Source organism: Zonotrichia albicollis, unplaced genomic scaffold (assembly GCF_047830755.1).
Source record: "Zonotrichia albicollis isolate bZonAlb1 unplaced genomic scaffold, bZonAlb1.hap1 Scaffold_86, whole genome shotgun sequence".
NCBI lineage: Eukaryota > Metazoa > Chordata > Aves > Passeriformes > Passerellidae > Zonotrichia > Zonotrichia albicollis.
In genome coordinates this window covers 671,392-694,238 of record NW_027428461.1, presented here as the reverse complement: position 1 = coordinate 694,238, position 22,847 = coordinate 671,392, and positions in this window count along the sequence as shown.

Below are 22,847 nucleotides of genomic sequence, written 5' to 3'. Positions count from 1 at the left end.
AGGATGGAATTGATGTCCTAGGGCTCAAGCCCCTTGGTGGAAAGCTGGTGTGACCCAATTTCCTGGTGTAATGTGTCTGGTACTGGGGCAGCCCACACTGGGGCTGTCAGCTTATCTCTACAGGTGTTTCCTTCCACAATGAGCCCAGGCAAGTCAGAATGACTACAAACATGGAGAATGTAGAACTGTGCAGTTTGTTGGTGTAAAGCGTGCCATAATGTTTTTAGCAAATGAAACAATTCCTTATAATTTACCTCTTCCAGAACAGCACGATCTAATCAATGAACTACATTGCACACATATTGATTACAGTGCCCATTCACATTCTCTTTAGCCAGCTGCCAAATGCAAAGTGTCTTGGGCTGCTGCATTGTCAGTGTCATTAGGGATGAGGCTTGGCTGGCCAGCAGCCCCATTCCCAATTTCTCACAATCTATTCTCCCACAACTGTCCTCTTCCCCAGGCCTCTCCTTTGGGCTGGAGCCCTGCAGGGCAGCTCCACCATGAACAATTCTTTCTCCCATGCAGGAGTCTCCTTTGGTGTGGAAAAGGCAAAAAGAAAGGAGAATTCCTGCCTTCCCCTCTGTCAGAGCTGCAGAATCCTCAAACTTCCCTCCTGCTGCTCCACGGAGAGAACGCTGGCCTGGGGCCTCTCTGCTGGTGGATTTTGGGCAAGGGAGGAGGGGGACACTTGGCTGTCCCTGTGGGCAGAGGAAATAGGTGACATTCAGGCCCAAATACTCATGTGGGATTTCTTTGTCATCCATCAGTGATTCTTATTTGGGTTTGGAAAGCAGAGAGGAGGAGGAGGAGAGGGCCTAAGAAAGGAACAATCCTTCTGTACCCCCTGCCAGGAGGGGGCAGCTGGGGGGGAGGTCGGGCTCTGCTCCCAGGGAACAGGGACAGGAGGGGAGGAGAGGGAATGGCCTCAGGCTGGGCCAGAGGAGGTTCAGGTTGGACACCAGGAGCAATTTCCTCATGGAAAGGGAGCTCAGGCCTTGGCAGGGGCTGCCCAGGGAGCTTTGCAGTGCCCATCCCTGCAGGTGTGCCCTGGAGGTGGCACTGAGTGCTCTGGGCTGGGGACAAGGTGCCCATGGGGCACAGCTGGCACTCGATGGGCTGGCAGGGCTGTGCCAGCCCCAGGGATTTTGGGGATTCTAATGGAGGGCTTTGAGACCAGCAGGGATCCTTCAGAAAGTTTGGTCCCAAAGTCACACTGAGCATGAGCTTGGAGCACTCAGAGCTGGGGCTCAGCACCCTCCAGGACCGGTGCTGTGTCCCTGACTCTTGTCAGGGTAAAGGAGCTGTTTGGTACCAGGGGAATGTAGAACCCTCTTGGCTGTCTGTCTGTAAAAGCAGGAGCTCACTGTTGTTATTCATGCTTACTATTCATCTTCCTGTCGGTTTTATAATAAATTACTCAGACATATAATAGGAAAAGGGATGGAAATCAGCTAAGCACAGTAGCCCCTAGTAGCCCCTCTTTTTCACTCAAGCATTGAATTGCTGGAAAGAAAAAATAAAATTTATCAGTTTAAAGTGTCTTGATGTCTTTTGTGAGTTGGCATGCTTCATTTCTGCCTTACTGCAGGCAGTGTTCTCCCTTTAAGCTCTGCAGCATCCTGTGGGGATGTCCCTGCAGGCTCTCAGGAGTGTGTTACACAGGGCTCACTGTGGGCAGGGTTGCAGAAAGCTCAGCAGAGAACAAAGGTGAGTTTAAAAACAGAAAGCTCACCCAGATACAAAGTATTTGCAGAAGATGTGTGAATTCTTTGATAAAGGTTTGCTGGAAGAGGCACAAGTTGTCACAGTGACACCTGCACTTGGCTGCTTGCATGGCCTGGTTGCTTATCTAGGTGGCTTTGTTTAAACACAGAATATTTAGGAATCAGACATTTTAGTGCTAACCAAAATCATTTGAATGTCTTTTACTTTGGTAACTGAATTGTCACAGCCCTCGGGGGGCTGCAACAGCTGGGCCCCCTGCGGGACAAGGCTCAGGCTCCTCCTCACTCACTGTGAGCAAGGATCTGTCCCACATCTCAGAGCTGAGGGCATTTCTCCTCTGGGACAGCTCCTGCCTGCTCACATCTCCCTCCCACTGGGACAGCTTTCCCTCACTGCCATCGTCCCACCAGGGCAGCTCTGGGGCTGCAGCGTCTGCTCCTTGGCACAGCTCCTTGGCACTGCTGGCTCTCACCTGGAACAATTCCAGCTCTCTCCTGTCTTCCCACTGGGACATGGGACAGTGCACATCTTGTCCCCATGGTCAGAGGTCTTGCTACCTCTCACCTTCCCTCTGGGAAAGCTCTTGGGCATCATCCCACTGGGAATCCTCTGGGACACTCACATCTCTCTGCAGGGACAGCTCATGGGATCTTTTGTCTTTTCCCCATCCCAACTCCTGCTGCCCTCTCGTGTATATTTCCCATTGGGATATCTCTTGGGTTGTGACACATTCTTCCCCCTCGCACCCATCTTGGTCCATCTCACTGAGGACTCTCCCCACTGATACAGCTCCCACACTGTGACAGTTTCTTTCCCTTCCTAGAGCTCTTGGCATGTCCCACCTCTGCACTGGGAAACCTCCCCAGCTCTCACAGGTACCTTGCATTGGTACAGCTCTGGGCTGCTCCTGGATCATCGCTGGGACATTTCTCAGACTCTCAGCACTTCTCTTGGATATGTCTCTAATACACCTTCCCACTGGGAAAGCTCACAGTCCTCGTTGGCAAAGGGCCTCTCCTCCTCCTCAGTCTGTGACAGGGGCAGCACTGACCTGCCCACTGCCCCGACCACTGCCCGCTGGGGGCCTCCAGCCAGCTGGGCAAAGGGCTGGCGACCGGGAGTTGGAGTTGCCTTTGTCCTCCTCGCTGTCCTCGTCTGTCGCTGTCGGCCTCTGTCCCTGTGGGCGTCCAGTGCAGACAGACACAGGGAGCTGCTTCCTGCACAGAGCGGCTCTCCTGCGACTGGGCACCGCAGGGCTCTGCGCCCCTTAGACACCCTCAGCCAGGCCGGGGCTCCCTGATGTCACAAGGCTCTCTGGCCACCCCCACGTCCCACATCACAAAGGGCCCCGACACCGTGTGCCTGTGTCACCAAGGGCCACCCGGGGCAGCCCAACATCAGTGGGGCAGCCAGGAAGTGGCTGGGAGCAGCCCCACACTTGTGGCCTTTGGCCCCTGCTGTGCCCAGAGCCCTGAGAGGCTTTGGCCACGCTGCCCCAGGACAGCCCCAGCCCCACAGTGCAGAGCCCTGGCTTTGCCTCCTGCGCTGCCCAGGGCACCAGGGATTGGCCGGACGGACGGTCCGGGCACTCGTGGGCAGCGGCTCCAGGAGCCGCGGGAGCCCGGGCAGCAGGGGCGTCCCTCAGGGCTCTGCCGGGCACCGGGGCTCGGCCCTGCCTCCAGCAGCGACAGCCGGGGCACCGAGCGCGGCCTGGGCGCCTTTGCCGGGCACGGGAAGTCAAGCGGGGCAGGGGCAGCGCGCAAGGCCGGGGCCATGCTGTCAACCATTCATCCTTACGAATGGGTTTCTTGATGGTTCATGGATTGTTCTCAGTACACAAAAAAACCTGACACCGCACAGGGGATTTGCAATAATAATCAAAACTAATGCACCTTTATTGAATGATCGCAGCAAAACTGATAGAGGGATTAAAGGAGAGAAAAGATGGAGAAAGAGAGAGGAAAAAAAGGGAGAGAGAGAAAGAGGGGGATATAGCTACCAAATGTAGAGACGAAGTCCTTTGGTCCAGTCCAGTCGTGGATCCACCTGTTACATCAGGGAGATCTCAAAATCTCTAACTAACTCAGAGGTTTTTATTATGATAACTCTATTGGAAATTGCGAGGGGGGGGAACAGATACAATAAGGAATAGATGTAACAGGTAGTCCATGTTGTCAGCAGTAAGCCAGAGCCATTGTCTTCTTGGTCCAGTGGTCACACCTGCAGGCAAACATCTCGGTTTGGCCAGGTTGCCTCCCCGCACACCTCCCCCCGGGCTGGGGGTTTCAGTCCCAGTCCTTGGAAGGAGCAGAGGGGCCTTTTCACATAGATGTTTCATGTCTCGATCTTTCATGGAGAGTCTTCTTACATCTCAGTCTGTCTGTCACGGTGGTTGTAAAACAGGTGAGGGTCTTTGGTGGGAGGCCATTGGAAACTCAGGAGAACTCCAGCCAGGCCGAGAGGTGGGACAGCTGCCAAGGCTGTTGTTGCAAGCAGGGCACGGTGCCCCCTTCTTCTTCTCATTGGGCTCAGTGTAGCACACGGCAAACAACACCTGCGGACAACAGCTTAGCACTGTGCTCAGGTCTCGAGGCCCATAATGAGACAGAATATCCATCCTGAACTAGGTAAAGTGTCTAGGAGAGGTGAAGGGTCTGTGGAGCTAAAGCTGAAGGAGAGGCCGCATTCCAGAGACAGCAAGGAGACAGAGAAAGAAAAACAGAAAAACCACGAGGTCAATCTGCCCCCGACTTAGGAATTCCTTCGATAAAGAAGAATTAGTGCTAAATGTCATGTGGAATGAATATGTATGAACTTAATTTGAAACTGTATGCATATGCATTTGGAAGGGGGGATAAAAAGGGGACTCGGAGTCTCCAGGGGCACGCATGCCCTTTTGGGGAGTCTTGCGTCCGGCGCGCGTCGTAATAAAAACATACCGGGCTTTACAACTTTTACAAGTTGTGAGGTTTCTTCTTTTCTCCGCAAAACATTTTGGCGAGCCAAGGCAGGAGTTCTCTGTCCCCGCGGGGGCAGGGGGGATAGACGGACCTCCAAGGCGCGCCCCTGGATTTTTTCCTGGTGGGGCTCCGCTTGTCTCAACTTGCCACCTGCGAGGACAGACAACGACCCGCTGGCCTGCGGAGGAGAATACGGTATGTATGGGGCCCCAGGGGGGGGAGGAAGGAGAGAAAGGGAGTAAACCACCCAGAGACGTCTGGGTTCATGGGTTCAGCTGATAGAGCAGCTGTATTAGAGATGGGGTTCAGCTGATAGAGCAGCTGTATTAGAAACGGGGTTCAGCTGATAGAGCAGCTGTATTAGAGGCCGGGTTCGTCGTTCTGATGGAGCAGACCGCTAGCGGCTTTGGGGGTAAGCCGGGTGAACCCGTGTATGTGTGTATTGAGGATTCATAGTTCTGATGGAGCAGAACTGGTGAGCCCGTGTGTTTTGTTTGTGTGTGTGTGATGTCCGGACACTGTGTTGCTGTATGGTTAATGTGTGTGGCCAGTGCATTGTGTTTGTGATCGTGCAGGTGATATGTGTATGGTGTATAAAAGAGAGTAAATCTACAGTGCCCTACAGTGCGGGGATGGGTCAGTACTCCCCGTGTTTGAAGCAGCCGAGTGAGGCCAGAGGCGCCGGCTGCAGCAGGCTGCGGGGGCAAGGAGAGAAGTGCCCGCAGAGAAGCGAGTGGAGGAATGTCAGTGATGGTATTTATCGTGTTTGAATGTAGTGATTTGTGTAGATTTGGTACATTTTAACCGTGAGTATGAGCTCAGAGAGTTCCTTTGCCTTGGATGTTTGGACTTGATCTCTAGACTGTGTGCTGTTATTTTGATTGTGTCCAGGAAAATTGATTTGAGTAAATGCCGAATTATGGTGTGCTGTGTTGTGTTGAGAAAAGTGAGCACTTTGAGAAATAAGCCCTTTCCCAGTGATTTTGTGTGGTGATTTTTTTCTGCTGCATTGTGGTAATTTGATTCTCAGATTGTATAGTGGTGTTTGTGGAGATTTTAAGATTTTGTTGCAACAAGAGTAGCATTTTACATAGGAGAACTATAGTACGGTGATTTATGTTTAACTTCGATAAAGCGAGTTAAAGGAATTCCAAGAATTCTCCCCCTCATAGTAATTCAAGCCATGGCTCTAGTGAATTTGAGATAAGGGGGAGGGGGGGGAGTGAGTGCGTGTGTCTGTGTCTGTGGGCATATCAGAGTTTTGGCTGTGACTAGCACAGCCTTTTTGCAAAGCAGCAAAACAAGTGTAAGTAGACACAGTGCCTTAATTAGATTGTGCAAGAAGAGAACTAGAAAAGACTGATATTTTGTAAAACAGAGTTTATATAGAAGAGGTGAATGAGATGAATTAGTTAATGAGACTTATGAGATTTATGAGACTTCAGTTGGTACTGCAGTAAGTCTTTACTGGAAACAATCTGCTGTAGGGATTTAAGGTTCTCTGTAACAAACAGAATAGCCTCCCTTTGTGAGCAATTTCGGGGAGCCTTTGGTACATCAAGAGGCTAGCAGGCTGTGTGAGGTGACAGTGGCTGCGCCCTGGGCACAGGGACAGCTCTGGCTGCCCTGTCTCCCCAGGGAACACGGGAATGGCCTGTGGGCAAAAGCTGGATGTGCAGGTATTATTGCAGTGCGGTGTTTATGAGAAACACTGGTATTGCTGTTTTGCTGTTCCAATAAGTGTCAGGGTACACGCCCCGAGTGTAAATTAAAGGTTTCTGGTCAAGCGGATTCAGAACCTAAGGTCTTAGAGCTTGTGTGTGGGAATTACATCTGATACCTGCCACCTGGAGCTGTGTGTATAGGAGGAAAACTGAGAAACTACTGTGAAGGTCTGTAAAAAGGTAGCGGGAATGGAAGCGGGATAGGGCAAGGAGAAATAAATAATAAGAACTGACCAGAGCAAACAGGTTCCTAAATTAGCCCCTTTTGGGAGGGGCTCATTGGGAGGAGGTTGCCAGTAAGAGCAGCTCAGAAAATAAAAAGATTTATAGTGCTTCATTGCTGTTAGTACTGTTTTATAATAGGAAGATAAATGGGATAGTTTTTGTATGCTGAAATGTCTTTTGTTTTAAGAAATCACCTAGAATGACAAAGAGACTGTGAGATCAGAGTGCTCTCTGGTCTTGGCCCCTGAAAAGGAAAACAAGGCAAAGAGAAAGCAAATCAAACATGTTGTTCAGCATGCAGCATAAGATAGCAACGTATGAAATCAGGCAAGGATTATCACGCTGAAATGCGAAGCAATCACAGTTCGCAAAATGAGTACATATGATTTGTAAAGGCTTCCTCCCAAGGTAAGGGAGGAGGGGTAAAGGTAACCTTCCCAAAAGGGAAGAATTTTTGTCAGCACAAGGGTCATGTGTTCAGTTTTAAATAAAGCTTTAGTACCTGTGGAGAATGTTTATGTTGTAGTGTGGGGAATGAACAACTGGCCAGTCTGAAAAGGCATACTTTTGCAAACCTTTAAAGTAACATGTGTACTATGTGTACCTAAAAGCTTTTGTACAATTCGCTCAATTTGCTAAACATTCTCAAATGAGAAAGGTTACTCTGGAGGCAAATAATATAAAGATGTTAGGCTTAATATTAACAGACACTGAAATTAAGAAAGACATTAGTAAGGAGATATTAGAATAAGTAAATAAGTGTTTTCAAGGGTATGGGCCTCTGCTGCACCAGGGAGAGTGAAAGATGCTCCCCCATGGGATGCTCCCCCATCAAGCTTAATGAAAGAACACAACCAGTGAGAACTGAGTAGTACCCTCAAAAGGAAGGTAAGGAAGGAATCAGTCCAATAACTGGTAGTACTGGATTAAGGGCTGTCAATAAGATAACACAGAATTTGTACCCTGTGGTAGCAAATCCATAGACCTTACTAACTTGTTTAACACCTGAGCTAACCTGGTTCACTGTTTTAGGCCTAAGAGATGCCTTCTTTTGCCTCCCTATCCATGAAGCCAGCCAGAACATTTTTTCATTCAAACACAAGCTCACACAGTCCATGTGCCTGAAGGCTTCAAAATTCTCCACTCCGATTGGAGAACAGCTTGCAAGGACCCAGAGTCCCAGGAAGCTCCACAAGAGGAAAGGAGGCTGTTGCAGTACATAGATGATCTTCTAGTAGCCACTCGGACGAGGGAAGCAAGAGAAGCCTGGACGGTAAGCCTTTTGAATTTCCTAGGACTCCAAGGATGCAGAGTCTCAAAGAAAAAGGCACAGGTAGTGAAACAGAAGGTAATCTACCTGGAGTAAGAAGTGAGTGCTGAGCAGCAGACTTTAAGGCAGGGAAGCCCTATGCCAAACGCTGAACCCCAGACAACGAAAGAACTCCAAACCTTCTTAGGCATGGCAGTGTGGTGCCAGCTGTGGGTTCATAATTGTGGACTGTTCTCCAGACCCCTCTATGCTCTTATTGCCAATGGGAACTGAGATCTCCAGTGGACAAGAGACACCACACGGGCTTTTCGCCAGCTAGAGAGTCCCCTCATGTCGGCTCCAGCTTTGAAACTTCCAGATGTAAGTAAAGCATTCTTTCTATTTTTCCATGCAAGGAATTGCTCTGGGAATATTGGCTCAAGACTTGGGTCCATACCGGAGGGCAGTTGCTTACCTCTCTAAGCAACTAGATGCAACAGCCAAAGGATGGCCAGGTTGCCTCAGAGCTGTAGCAGCAGCTGTGCTGAACATTCAAGAGGCACACAAGTTTATCCTGGGACAAAAATGACTGTGCTAGTGTCCCACACAGTGTCTGTAGTACTGGAAGTAAAGGGTGGCCACTGGCTTTTCACCAGAGAGGTTTCTGAAATACCAGGCCATCATGGTAGAGCAAGATGATGGAGAGATAGTGGTGACTAATATTGTCAACCCAGCTTCTTTTCTCAGTGGAATCAAGGAGAAGCAGTACACCATGATTGCCTAGAGACCACTGAAGCTACCTACTCCAGCCGCCCAGACTTAAAGGACACTCCTCCGGACGATGCAGAGACCTGGTTCACTGACAAGAAAGCGACATTGCAAAGTTCACAGTGACTACCTGCAGAGAGGTAATAGAGTGTGGACCCTTACCAACAGGTACCTCTGCACAGGATGCTGAGATAAATGCATGGACCCATGCCTTAGAAACAGCAAAAGGCATTCAGAGTTGTGCATGCACATGGAGCCATCTGGAAGGAGAGGGGACTGCTGACCTCACAGGAAAAGAAGAGACAATCCAGCTGCTGGAAGCAGTTCGGCTACCTGAAAAAGCATATTAAGGCACACCAGAGAGTGAGCTTAAAATTGGAGGAAAGAAATGAGCTGGCGGATGGAGAGGCAAAGAAAGCAGCAAAGGGTGAGGTACAGATTTTCCTCGAAGGTAAGCCATAATACAATAATACTAATCAAAAGAGACGTACAACTGCAAGGGGTGGGCTACCATTGAAAGAGAGCTAGTAATCCCCTCCCATTTTCGTGGTTACTAGTGAAGGAAGGGCACTAGAAAACACACTAGGGCCTAATTACTTAAAGCCTTTTATAGAGTGTGGCTCCTTTCTCAAAATGACCGAGGCTGCGAGTGATACAGAGTGCACTGGAATGAAGTGTTGACTTTGAAGTAGTAATTCCCACAGGCTTTCTAGAACACACATCTGATTGAAAGGACTGTTGTATCATTGTCAGGAATCTATATGCCACTATCATTCAGGTGAGCTGATAATGTGATCCTTGCCTCCAGACTAACCTCAAAATACCCCCGGGCCAAAACTTGGTCAGACTGGGAGAGGCCATGGGCCTGTACAGCAGTGGCAAATCAACTTTTCAGAACTCCCAAGGAAAGGGGGTATCAGTATTTACTGGTATTAATGGATACATTTTCAGGGTGGCCAGAAACATTCCCCACCAGAACTGTCAAAGCTCAAGAGGTGACCAGATCATTTTTACAAGAGATATTACCACGCTTCAGAGTTCCAGCCACAATATCCTCAGATAAAGAATCACCTTTCATTTCCAAAATAGTGCAACAGATCAGTAGCCATCTGGGCATAGATTAAGAACTTCACACCCCATACCGCCCCCAATCAAGCGGCCAGGGGGAGAGAATGAATCATTTGATTAAGCAGCAAATCATAAGACTGGGGCAAGAAGCTCTTCCACTAGCACTATTGCAAATTCAAACTAAACCTTTTGAGCTAAAGGAATGCTGAATCCTTTTGGAATGCCTTATAGAAGACCATAGAATACAAGGGGAATGTCCAGAATGTCCACTTACATGGTGGCATTAAGCAAACAGCTCAGAGTAATTGAGAAACTTGTGGCTGGAACTCGGAGCAGGGAGTTGGATAGCCTGGGGTTGATGTATATGTTAAGTCTCTTACAGAGAAGACTTCGGAACCACAGTGGGAGAGACCACTGCAAGTACCTCTCACCACCTTCACTGCAATCAAAATCAAGGAGCAGAATGCTGGATCCATCACTCTCGGGTGAAGAAGGCCCAGAAGCCCCTTCAGGAGTGACACCAGGAGACAATGAACTGAGACTAAAACTTACTCGGGCAAAATGAGTATATTGCGGTCGGGAGTAGCTCATACTTTAGTGTACAGAATTGTTTTGTATAGAATTATAACTGAAGTTTTAGAACTAGAGAGTACCTCTACCCAAAGCAATGCTGAATGGCCTTGGTCCCTGGCATTTAATCAGTATACTGGATCCATAAGAAAACCTTCTGAGATAAAGAAGGTTTATATTAAACATATCTACTGTAGTAACCCACGAGAATCAAGTATGTGAAGAGTAAGAATAGCAAGAATAGGAGCTGTGAACACTTCAAAGAATCTGAAGAGAAGAAATCAAAGTAAAGTGCTTAGTCATCAATAGGATGGCTTATGAGAGACCAGATGTAATTAGTGTCTGAACCTCCCCTGGTGTATATGAACACCAGGAAGTCTGTGATGCTACATTTCAGAACAAACATCTGTCTCAAGTATGACCTAAACCTCTGTAAGATACACTTGTGAAGTGTGTCTGAATTTGTAGTAAGAGCCCAGCACATCCCTCTGGCAGGGAGGGATGATCACAGACAGAAAGCAGTTCCTGTTCCCCATAACAAACATCTAACTGGCATATTAGAGACAAGATTAGGAGTTTTAAATGGAATTGATTCAGAAATACTGATGAATAAACTGGCTGCTGCAGCAGGTAGCCTAACAAAATTGAAGCAGCCTTTATAGTAATCTCTACTGGCATTAGGAACTAGCCAGTGACAGATTTCAAAAGTACTGCCAAAGTAAAGAAGTATGAACAGGCCGGGGACCAAGACCACAAATTGATAGTAGAAGCACTTAGTATAGTTCAAGATAATGTGTCTTTAGCTTTCAGTTGTATACAAGCACAGTTATGGATACAAGCAACAGCAGCTCTGATCATATAGGAAAGGGGTGAAGGTAATTTTCCAGCTGAAATTCAGAAAATTGAATGGGATAATGCAATTGATTTTGAAAGGAAGTTTTAATCCTGGTGGATTATAGTGAATTTCACCTATGATCCTATTTCTAATGTGGCCACTGCCTTTGTGCTTACCATATGTAATGCCACTGCTTATGTTATCCATCCCATCATTGCCCTAAGATTAAACCATGAAGAAACAACACTCTATCCTTCAGAACATAGAGTGTGGGCACAGAAAGATGAATGAAAAGTGGCAGGTAGTAAACTTAGAATCCTGCATTACTAGAGAACAAATGGGATTCATTTGTGAAAGCAATACTGCTAATGCCCAGGATGTGTTTGGACACTGAACAGAGTATTTGTCACTTTGAAATTCATCCAGTCACTGACCAGAAAACTGTGCTCGTATATACTGGAAAAGGGTGTATGTTTGAGAACTGCTTGTGCTGCTGTACAAATTAATAGCAATGATGTTATTCTGTCTAGTAGAAACCATTCTAATCTCTGTATTTGTATTTGTAATTTTGTTAAGATTATTGGGTGTGATTTTTTGTATTTGGTACCAGTAACATCCCACCAGCTGATTACAGCCAATTACACAATGTATCACAGACTACCACCTACCCCTATCGGGGTGAACCTTACATTGGTAAAACAATTAATTAAGCACCAAGACCTATTAGAAGTCTTGAAAGAAATCCGAGAAAGTGGAAAGAAAACCTTAATTACTGTCCAACATGGTACAAAAGAAATAACCAGAGTTCTACAAAGAATAAAATACGGATAATCACTGGTGAGATGTGATCTTTGGGTGATCACCAACTGCAAATGGAATCTTTGATAAGTTGTGCCACCCTATTCTAGTTTTACTAATATTAGTTGGGATAAGCTTAGGATTATCTATTACATTGTTAATTTGGAACTGGAGAATGCTACAACGAACAGCTGTACTAACCTCTTTGTCAAATGTACATGGTAAAGCGCTAAAAGACACTTATTGTCGTGGAAATTTTCCTTAAGTAAAAGAATTTACTTATTTCCTAGGAAAGGGGGGAATGAAACAGAATATCCATCCTGAACTAGGTAAAGTGTCTAGGAGAGGTGAAGGGTCTGTGGAGCTAAAGCTGAAGGAGAGGCCGCATTCCAGAGACAGCAAGGAGACAGAGAAAGAAAAACAGAAAAACCACGAGGTCAATCTGCCCCCGACTTAGGAATTCCTTCGATAAAGAAGAATTAGTGCTAAATGTCATGTGGAATGAGTATGTATGAACTTAATTTGAAACTGTATGCATATGCATTTGGAAGGGGGGATAAAAAGGGGACTCGGAGTCTCCAGGGGCACGCATGCCCTTTTGGGGAGTCTTGCGTCCGGCGCGCGTCGTAATAAAAACATACCGGGCTTTACAACTTTTACAAGTTGTGAGGTTTCTTCTTTTCTCCGCAAAACAATAGCGTGTGGAACTTTCTCCTACAGAGAAGACAGGAGGGGCTTCTCTTCAGTGGTCCTTAAATGACGATCATGAGGGAAATGAGGGAAAACTCGGACAGACTCTCACACATGCACAGGCACCCGGCCGGGCTGGAGAAGCGGCACCACGAGAGCCTCCTGCGCTGCCACAAGGCCGGGGCCCGGCTGCTGCAGCTGCCTCGGGGCACTGCCTGAGGCCCCGACTCCTGCAGCTCTGCCCGGGCCTCTGCGGCACCACGGGCACAGAGGCCGGGCCGGGGCTCGCTCCCTGCTGCCCGCAGGGCGCTGCCCAGGGCTCCCCGCCCGCCGGGGCCGGGGCCGGGCGCTGAGGGAGCGGCGCCGCCATTGCTGCCGCCCCCAGGGGCTCTGAGGGGAGCGCGGCTCCTGCCAGCCCCGCTCCGCCCGCACCGGCCACACAAACACGGAGCACAAAGACAGACGGCGCTGAAATTGTGTCCGTGCCCTGCGAAGTGCTCGCGGATTGCGGCCCCAGGGGCTGGGCTCGGCTGCGGCAGCATCGCCACACGGCTGCCCCAGGGCGAAATCCCCCGTGCCGATACCGGGGCCAGGGGTGTGCGATAGGATAAGAAACACACTTTAAACTTAAATTTGCTTCCTGTGCTCTTTATTTTGCAAACATTGAAGCTCAATTTAGCAGCATCAAGGAAAAACTCAACAGCTGAATACAAAGCTTCACAATCAAAGTGCAACAAGTGGAGGACTCACACTTCAGACGTGTGTGCACACAGGCACAAAGCACCTCTCCTTTCTGGGGCTGCATTGCAGCACACAAGGAGTAAAACCAGCGTTACTCTTGTTCTCACAGGAAAAACCCCTCATGTGCAGATTCTTGCTGCAAAGCAACATAATAACCATGAAACAATATCGGATTCCAGAAGCTGGGAGTTGTGGTACCCTTTCTTGCCCATGTTTTCATCATACATTCTTATTACTCTTCTTCTTCAATATATTTATAGTTTTCTTCATCTTTGTAGTCATCTCCTTTGTTGTCGCGTTCTTTTTCTTCATCTTTTCCGGGTCTGTTTCACTCCTCGGGCCGTGGCCTGAGGCAGGGACAGCGGCACAGCCCCCGCAGCGCCCGCCTGAAGCGGGACGGACGTGTCCTGGGCGCAGCCGGCTGCTCCCCGGGGGCCGGGAATCCCAGCGGGGCAGGGCAGGGGCCGGGGGGGCTGTGCGGGGCAGGCGCCGGCCCTTGGCTGCACGGCTCCTGTGCCGGGCACTCAGCCCAGGCCTCCTGAGGGACGGGCACTGGGACTCCATCAGCTGCAGAAACGTCCTGGTTTTGGTGTTCGTCCTCTCCTGGGGGCAGCTCCAGGACACTCACCGTTTCCCACTCATCTTCCTCTGGGCACAAGGGCTTGGGCTCAATGCTGTGCTCGATTTCATCTTCCCAGTTTTCCGGCACGAACTTCTTGTTGCTGTCATCTTCCCAATTGGAGTGTCCTAAGGGTCTGCTGCCATTCTCTCTGGACAAGTCTTGGCTAATGCAGTCTTCTTCCCAGTCAGAAAATTTTTCACAGCTGGTATCTCCTCGGGGCAGTCCTTGCTTTCTGTATTCTTCCCAGTCCGAGGGGTCTTGGGAGCTGCTGACTTCTCCTTGGGACAGGTCTTTCTCCCGGTATTCTTCCCAGCTGGAGAGCTGGTGGTAACTCGTGACTTTCTCACCCTCCCACTGGGAAAGCTCTGACTTGACATCACCTTCCCTCTCGTTGTCCTCCTCACTCTCCTGCCCTGCCCGCACTGATGCTGACACTGCCCCATCCTGCTGCTGCTCCCTGGGGGCTTGGGCTCCCAGCTGGGCAGGCCAGGGGCTGGGGGGTCTGCGTGGGGCAGGAGAGGCGCTGGCTGGGGCAGGCACTGCCTCTGCTGCCACCTCTGTGCCCACGGGGCTGCCACAGCTGGGCCCCACTGAGGAAAAAGGCTGAGGCGCCTCGCTTGCTGGACCCAGTGATCTGTCCCAGGTGTCAGAGCTGATGTCACAGCCTTGTTGGGACAGCTCCTGGCTGCTCACATCTTCCTCCCACTGGGACAGCTTTCCCTCACTGCCATCGTCCCACCAGGGCAGCTCTGGGGCTGCAGCGTCTGCTCCTTGGCACAGCTCCTTGGCACTGCTGGCTCTCACCTGGGACAATTCCAGCTCTCTCCTGTCTTCTTGGGACATGTGACAGTGCACATCTTGTCCCCACGGTGAGCAGTTTTGGTAGCTCTCACCTTCCCTCTGGGAAAGCTCTTGGGCATCATCCCATTGGGAATCCTCTGGGACACTCACATCTCTCTTCAAGGACAGCTTCTGGGATCTCTCATCTTCTTCCCATCCCAGCTCCTGCTGCCCACTCACATCTACTTTCCATTCAGACACCACGTGGGTTGTCACACATTCTTCCCGTTCCCAGACCTCTTGGTACATCTTACTGTTGGATGGAAGAGACAATGGAAGAGACACAACTGACACCAAGAATGGCTTCAAGCATCAGCACTTTATTGCTCCCCAGTGCAACCTTTTATACCCTTCTGCCTTATGCATACCACCTGTGTGCCCTTTCCCCTCTGGTGATTGCTCAGTGCACTTCAGCATTCCGGGCTCCTTTTCCTTTCACCATGTTCACCTGTTTCACACAGCTGCACTCTATGAGGGATGAGGCTCTGCCAGCCAGCAGCCCCATTCCTAACTTGTCACAATCCATTCTCCCACAATTCACCCTGTTTTCTATTAAATTGCAAATTCCATGTTTACCATCCCTCTGCAAGGGCCCTTTGCAGAAAACATAACAAACGTGGTAAAAGCAGCTATTGCATAACTTCCATTTGCTCCAGAATGCATCTGTGAACTGGCCTGAATTCATTCCCCAAATTCATACACATCACCAAAGTTTATACTTACACCTATGAGATATTAACAAGCACATGTCATTAAAGTCTTTGCACCTATTCCTATGAAGTATTAACAAGGGTTTAGTAACTATTTTCTGAAGCAACATGTAAAAATAAGTTATAGGCTGTGTGTTCCCATCACCCAAACCTTCTGCTGTTCCAGGGAGTCAGGTGAGCCACAGCCAGGTTTGCTCTGAGGGGTGTTATCCAACACAGGTCAAACACAACGAGCAGGCACCCACAGATCTCTGGTATCTCTAGAGGTGCAGGGACATCCACTCCTCCAGGGAACAGGATCCCATGGGCCCTCCCAGGCTTGTGTCTGCAAACTGCAAACCCAGACTGGAGCAGGGCCAGGGCTCCTGGCACTTGGTGACTAATGACAAAAACACATTAGAATAACAGGTATTGTACACAAGGGAGGAATAGTAAGATCGTTTAGTGTAAACACAGCTTTTCACACTCTTGCTTGCAGGGTTTCACCTTGCATTCCCACTTTTTGGTTTTGAAGAAGGGCTTTAAGTGTAGAATGAAAATGGTCTATGATGGCTTGACCAGTCAGAGAATGCAAAACACCAGTGACACGGTGAACATGTGCAGGAATTGTTGGGTGCACTGAGCTACATAACCAGGACCATGATCAGTTTTTACAACATGTGGTATTACCTAAGGCTGCAAAAGCACCACGCCAATGTCAAATTACACCTCTTACCTTTTCTCCTGCATGTAAAGAACCCCAACAGGCCTTAGAATTCAGTGTCCACAGAAACAGGTACATATTTAAGGCAACCAAATTCTGAAACACGAGTAACATCAGGTTGCCATAGCTGAAGAGCTTGTAGCCCCTGGGGTTTGTTCCATCCTGAGTCATAGTGACATGCTGCTGACAATCAGAGCATGAGGCAATGTCACCACGTGCTGCTGCAGATGTAGGATGGAATTGATGTCCTAGGGCTCAAGCCCCTTGGTGGAAAGCTGGTGTGACCCAATTTCCTGGTGTAATGTGTCTGGTACTGGGGCAGCCCACACTGGGGCTGTCAGCTTATCTCTACAGGTGTTTCCTTCCACAATGAGCCCAGGCAAGTCAGAATGACTACAAACATGGAGAATGTAGAACTGTGCAGTTTGTTGGTGTAAAGCGTGCCATAATGTTTTTAGCAAACGAAACAATTCCTTATAATTTACCTCTTCCAGAACAGCACGATCTAATCAATGAACTACATTGCACACATATTGATTACAGTGCCCATTCACATTCTCTTTAGCCAGCTGCCAAATGCAAAGTGTCTTGGGCTGCTGCATTGTCAGTGTCATTAGGGATGAGGCTTGGCTGGCCAGCAGCCCCATTCCCAATTTCTCACAATCTATTCTCCCACAACTGTCCTCTTCCCCAGGCCTCTCCTTTGGGCTGGAGCCCTGCAGGGCAGCTCCACCATGAACAATTCTTTCTCCCATGCAGGAGTCTCCTTTGGTGTGGAAAAGGCAAAAAGAAAGGAGAATTCCTGCCTTCCCCTCTGTCAGAGCTGCAGAATCCTCAAACTTCCCTCCTGCTGCTCCACGGAGAGAACGCTGGCCTGGGGCCTCTCTGCTGGTGGATTTTGGGCAAGGGAGGAGGGGGACACTTGGCTGTCCCTGTGGGCAGAGGAAATAGGTGACATTCAGGCCCAAATACTCATGTGGGATTTCTTTGTCATCCATCAGTGATTCTTATTTGGGTTTGGAAAGCAGAGAGGAGGAGGAGGAGAGGGCCTAAGAAAGGAACAATCCTTCTGTACCCCCTGCCAGGAGGGGGCAGCTGGGGGGGAGGTCGGGCTCTGCTCCCAGGGAACAGGGACAGGAGGGGAGGAGAGGGAATGGCCTCAGGCTGGGCCAGAGGAGGTTCAGGTTGGACACCAGGAGCAATTTCCTCATGGAAAGGGAGCTCAGGCCTTGGCAGGGGCTGCCCAGGGAGCTTTGCAGTGCCCATCCCTGCAGGTGTGCCCTGGAGGTGGCACTGAGTGCTCTGGGCTGGGGACAAGGTGCCCATGGGGCACAGCTGGCACTCGATGGGCTGGCAGGGCTGTGCCAGCCCCAGGGATTTTGGGGATTCTAATGGAGGGCTTTGAGACCAGCAGGGATCCTTCAGAAAGTTTGGTCCCAAAGTCACACTGAGCATGAGCTTGGAGCACTCAGAGCTGGGGCTCAGCACCCTCCAGGACCGGTGCTGTGTCCCTGACTCTTGTCAGGGTAAAGGAGCTGTTTGGTACCAGGGGAATGTAGAACCCTCTTGGCTGTCTGTCTGTAAAAGCAGGAGCTCACTGTTGTTATTCATGCTTACTATTCATCTTCCTGTCGGTTTTATAATAAATTACTCAGACATATAATAGGAAAAGGGATGGAAATCAGCTAAGCACAGTAGCCCCTAGTAGCCCCTCTTTTTCACTCAAGCATTGAATTGCTGGAAAGAAAAAATAGAATTTATCAGTTTAAAGTGTCTTGATGTCTTTTGTGAGTTGGCATGCTTCATTTCTGCCTTACTGCAGGCAGTGTTCTCCCTTTAAGCTCTGCAGCATCCTGTGGGGATGTCCCTGCAGGCTCTCAGGAGTGTGTTACACAGGGCTCACTGTGGGCAGGGTTGCAGAAAGCTCAGCAGAGAACAAAGGTGAGTTTAAAAACAGAAAGCTCACCCAGATACAAAGTATTTGCAGAAGATGTGTGAATTCTTTGATAAAGGTTTGCTGGAAGAGGCACAAGTTGTCACAGTGACACCTGCACTTGGCTGCTTGCATGGCCTGGTTGCTTATCTAGGTGGCTTTGTTTAAACACAGAATATTTAGGAATCAGACATTTTAGTGCTAACCAAAATCATTTGAATGTCTTTTACTTTGGTAACTGAATTGTCACAGCCCTCGGGGGGCTGCAACAGCTGGGCCCCCTGCGGGACAAGGCTCAGGCTCCTCCTCACTCACTGTGAGCAAGGATCTGTCCCACATCTCAGAGCTGAGGGCATTTCTCCTCTGGGACAGCTCCTGCCTGCTCACATCTCCCTCCCACTGGGACAGCTTTCCCTCACTGCCATCGTCCCACCAGGGCAGCTCTGGGGCTGCAGCGTCTGCTCCTTGGCACAGCTCCTTGGCACTGCTGGCTCTCACCTGGAACAATTCCAGCTCTCTCCTGTCTTCCCACTGGGACATGGGACAGTGCACATCTTGTCCCCATGGTCAGAGGTCTTGCTACCTCTCACCTTCCCTCTGGGAAAGCTCTTGGGCATCATCCCACTGGGAATCCTCTGGGACACTCACATCTCTCTGCAGGGACAGCTCATGGGATCTTTTGTCTTTTCCCCATCCCAACTCCTGCTGCCCTCTCGTGTATATTTCCCATTGGGATATCTCTTGGGTTGTGACACATTCTTCCCCCTCGCACCCATCTTGGTCCATCTCACTGAGGACTCTCCCCACTGATACAGCTCCCACACTGTGACAGTTTCTTTCCCTTCCTAGAGCTCTTGGCATGTCCCACCTCTGCACTGGGAAACCTCCCCAGCTCTCACAGGTACCTTGCATTGGTACAGCTCTGGGCTGCTCCTGGATCATCGCTGGGACATTTCTCAGACTCTCAGCACTTCTCTTGGATATGTCTCTAATACACCTTCCCACTGGGAAAGCTCACAGTCCTCGTTGGCAAAGGGCCTCTCCTCCTCCTCAGTCTGTGACAGGGGCAGCACTGACCTGCCCACTGCCCCGACCACTGCCCGCTGGGGGCCTCCAGCCAGCTGGGCAAAGGGCTGGCGACCGGGAGTTGGAGTTGCCTTTGTCCTCCTCGCTGTCCTCGTCTGTCGCTGTCGGCCTCTGTCCCTGTGGGCGTCCAGTGCAGACAGACACAGGGAGCTGCTTCCTGCACAGAGCGGCTCTCCTGCGACTGGGCACCGCAGGGCTCTGCGCCCCTTAGACACCCTCAGCCAGGCCGGGGCTCCCTGATGTCACAAGGCTCTCTGGCCACCCCCACGTCCCACATCACAAAGGGCCCCGACACCGTGTGCCTGTGTCACCAAGGGCCACCCGGGGCAGCCCAACATCAGTGGGGCAGCCAGGAAGTGGCTGGGAGCAGCCCCACACTTGTGGCCTTTGGCCCCTGCTGTGCCCAGAGCCCTGAGAGGCTTTGGCCACGCTGCCCCAGGACAGCCCCAGCCCCACAGTGCAGAGCCCTGGCTTTGCCTCCTGCGCTGCCCAGGGCACCAGGGATTGGCCGGACGGACGGTCCGGGCACTCGTGGGCAGCGGCTCCAGGAGCCGCGGGAGCCCGGGCAGCAGGGGCGTCCCTCAGGGCTCTGCCGGGCACCGGGGCTCGGCCCTGCCTCCAGCAGCGACAGCCGGGGCACCGAGCGCGGCCTGGGCGCCTTTGCCGGGCACGGGAAGTCAAGCGGGGCAGGGGCAGCGCGCAAGGCCGGGGCCATGCTGTCAACCATTCATCCTTACGAATGGGTTTCTTGATGGTTCATGGATTGTTCTCAGTACACAAAAAAACCTGACACCGCACAGGGGATTTGCAATAATAATCAAAACTAATGCACCTTTATTGAATGATCGCAGCAAAACTGATAGAGGGATTAAAGGAGAGAAAAGATGGAGAAAGAGAGAGGAAAAAAAGGGAGAGAGAGAAAGAGGGGGATATAGCTACCAAATGTAGAGACGAAGTCCTTTGGTCCAGTCCAGTCGTGGATCCACCTGTTACATCAGGGAGATCTCAAAATCTCTAACTAACTCAGAGGTTTTTATTATGATAACTCTATTGGAAATTGCGAGGGGGGGGGACAGATACAATAAGGAATAGATGTAACAGGTAGTCCATGTTGTCAGCAGTAAGCCAGAGCCATTGTCTTCTTGGTCCAGTGGTCACACCTGCAGGCAAACATCTCGGTTTGGCCAGGTTGCCTCCCCGCACACCTCCCCCCGGGCTGGGGGTTTCAGTCCCAGTCCTTGGAAGGAGCAGAGGGGCCTTTTCACATAGATGTTTCATGTCTCGATCTTTCATGGAGAGTCTTCTTACATCTCAGTCTGTCTGTCACGGTGGTTGTAAAACAGGTGAGGGTCTTTGGTGGGAGGCCATTGGAAACTCAGGAGAACTCCAGCCAGGCCGAGAGGTGGGACAGCTGCCAAGGCTGTTGTTGCAAGCAGGGCACGGTGCCCCCTTTTTCTTCTCATTGGGCTCAGTGTAGCACACGGCAAACAACACCTGCGGACAACAGCTTAGCACTGTGCTCAGGTCTCGAGGCCCATAGCGTGTGGAACTTTCTCCTACAGAGAAGACAGGAGGGGCTTCTCTTCAGTGGTCCTTAAATGACGATCATGAGGGAAATGAGGGAAAACTCGGACAGACTCTCACACATGCACAGGCACCCAGCCGGGCTGGAGAAGCGGCACCACGAGAGCCTCCTGCGCTGCCACAAGGCCGGGGCCCGGCTGCTGCAGCTGCCTCGGGGCACTGCCTGAGGCCCCGACTCCTGCAGCTCTGCCCGGGCCTCTGCGGCACCACGGGCACAGGGCTCCCCGCCCGCCGGGACCGGGGCCGGGCGCTGAGGGAGCTGTCACGGGGCAGGGAGGGCCAGGGCTGGCAGTGGCTGCTCAGGGATGGCTTTGGCCCGTGTCCCTCCTAGCAGCCACTGCCCAAGCACCTGCGCTGCCCCCGGGCTCTCCTCCCGGCCTGCTGGGCTTTGTTGGGTGGCACAGCCTGTGCCAAGGGGCAGCAAGGTGCCTGCAGGCCCCAGCTCTGGGGCAAACGGAGAACGTCCTGCTCGCATCCACCGTGCTGCCAGCTCAGCAGTGCAGCACAGCACGGGCTGATGCTCCCCATTGCTCCCACAGGTGCAGCCGGCCCCACCACACGTGTTCCTGATTCCCAGGAGGGGTGTGAAAAATGGCAATCACTTGTTTGTAAAATTGTAAAACTTTATTTTTAATAAATTGGTTATAAAAATAGCAATATCATTAGAGTGCTAAAAATTTTGGACAATTTGGATTAGGACAATAGGAGACAATAGAATGATAGAGTTACAGACATCTGGGTACCTATTTTCTGGGCAGCATAAGCCCGAAAAAGGACAGACATTAACAGAGGATTAACCCTTAAAAACAATAACCTGTTGCATATTTGTGCATCTCGTATATGATGCATAACTTCCATTCAAACACAGGATTTTGTCTGGTCCTCGTCAACTTCTCCCTCTTAATCCTAACCGGCTTCCTGAGGGCTGAGCGACGCAGGAAGAAGTTAGTTTCTTCTGATAGGAGAGCAATACATTCTTTTTCTCTGACAAATTGCAGTGTTCTATGGCTGCTATATTAGCAAAAAGCCAATCATAAAATACATATTTCTCAGAGGACCTTGGAATGGTTTGCTGTTGGGGAACACTCTGTTTGCATGGGATAAGGGCAAGTTTGACGTTCTATTGATGCTGGAAAGGATTTGGAAGCACTCAACACAGCCCTGACTGAGAGCTTCCCTGTTGCAGTGCATGTTTTTGATTGTAATGCGGTCCTAGTAGTCAGTTTTATGACACCCCCTTATTTGGTATTGTTATACCACATTTTATTGCCAATGGGTTGTTCCTTCCCCCCCCGCCCCCCCCCCCCGCCGTGTTGTTGGCTTTCCCCTACTTGTCCATCTCCCCAAAGTCCTGCCCTTTTGTTCCCTGTTCCTCCTCCCATTCAATGTCAATCCCTCCCCAATCCTGCCCCTTTCTCTAGAAACTTCCCTGTCCATTTGGGATGCTTTGAAACTCTATTGGTTTGTTTAAGTTGTCCTCCTCCCCTCTAATCCCCTATTGGTTTAAACAGTGTATTCCCCGCCTTGTGTTCCACCCTCAGTTTCTCCCAACTGGCTAAAGACTGTATCCTCCCCAGGCACCTCCGCAGTTTGGAAATCAGTGTAGGCCTTTAATTCAGTGTATTTCTGTCGCTGACTCTGCGGGGAATAAACATACAGAAGACCTCTCCCTGTTCCTTGTCCCTACCCCCGCGCACTCCACCCGTGCTGTAAAGCAGCCGTGCCCTACAGCCAAACCCCAGAGTTGACAGTTTTCTGGGGGCGGCCCACTCTGGGTGTTGGTTTTGGCAGCTAGTCGGGCAGAGGAAATCGGGCACTGCAGCACTTCCCGAATGGGCTGTTCTGTTGCAATAAAGAAATGGAGCTGTCAGCCCAGTGTCCGGGTGGCAGCAGCAGCAAAGCCCACCCGGCAGCAGCGCTGGCTGAGCTCCATGGCCAGGAGCAGTCGTGGATGCCCATGGTGTGGGCAGGCAGGAGCCAGGCAGGGGCTGCTGTGACCAGCGGTGGGGACCC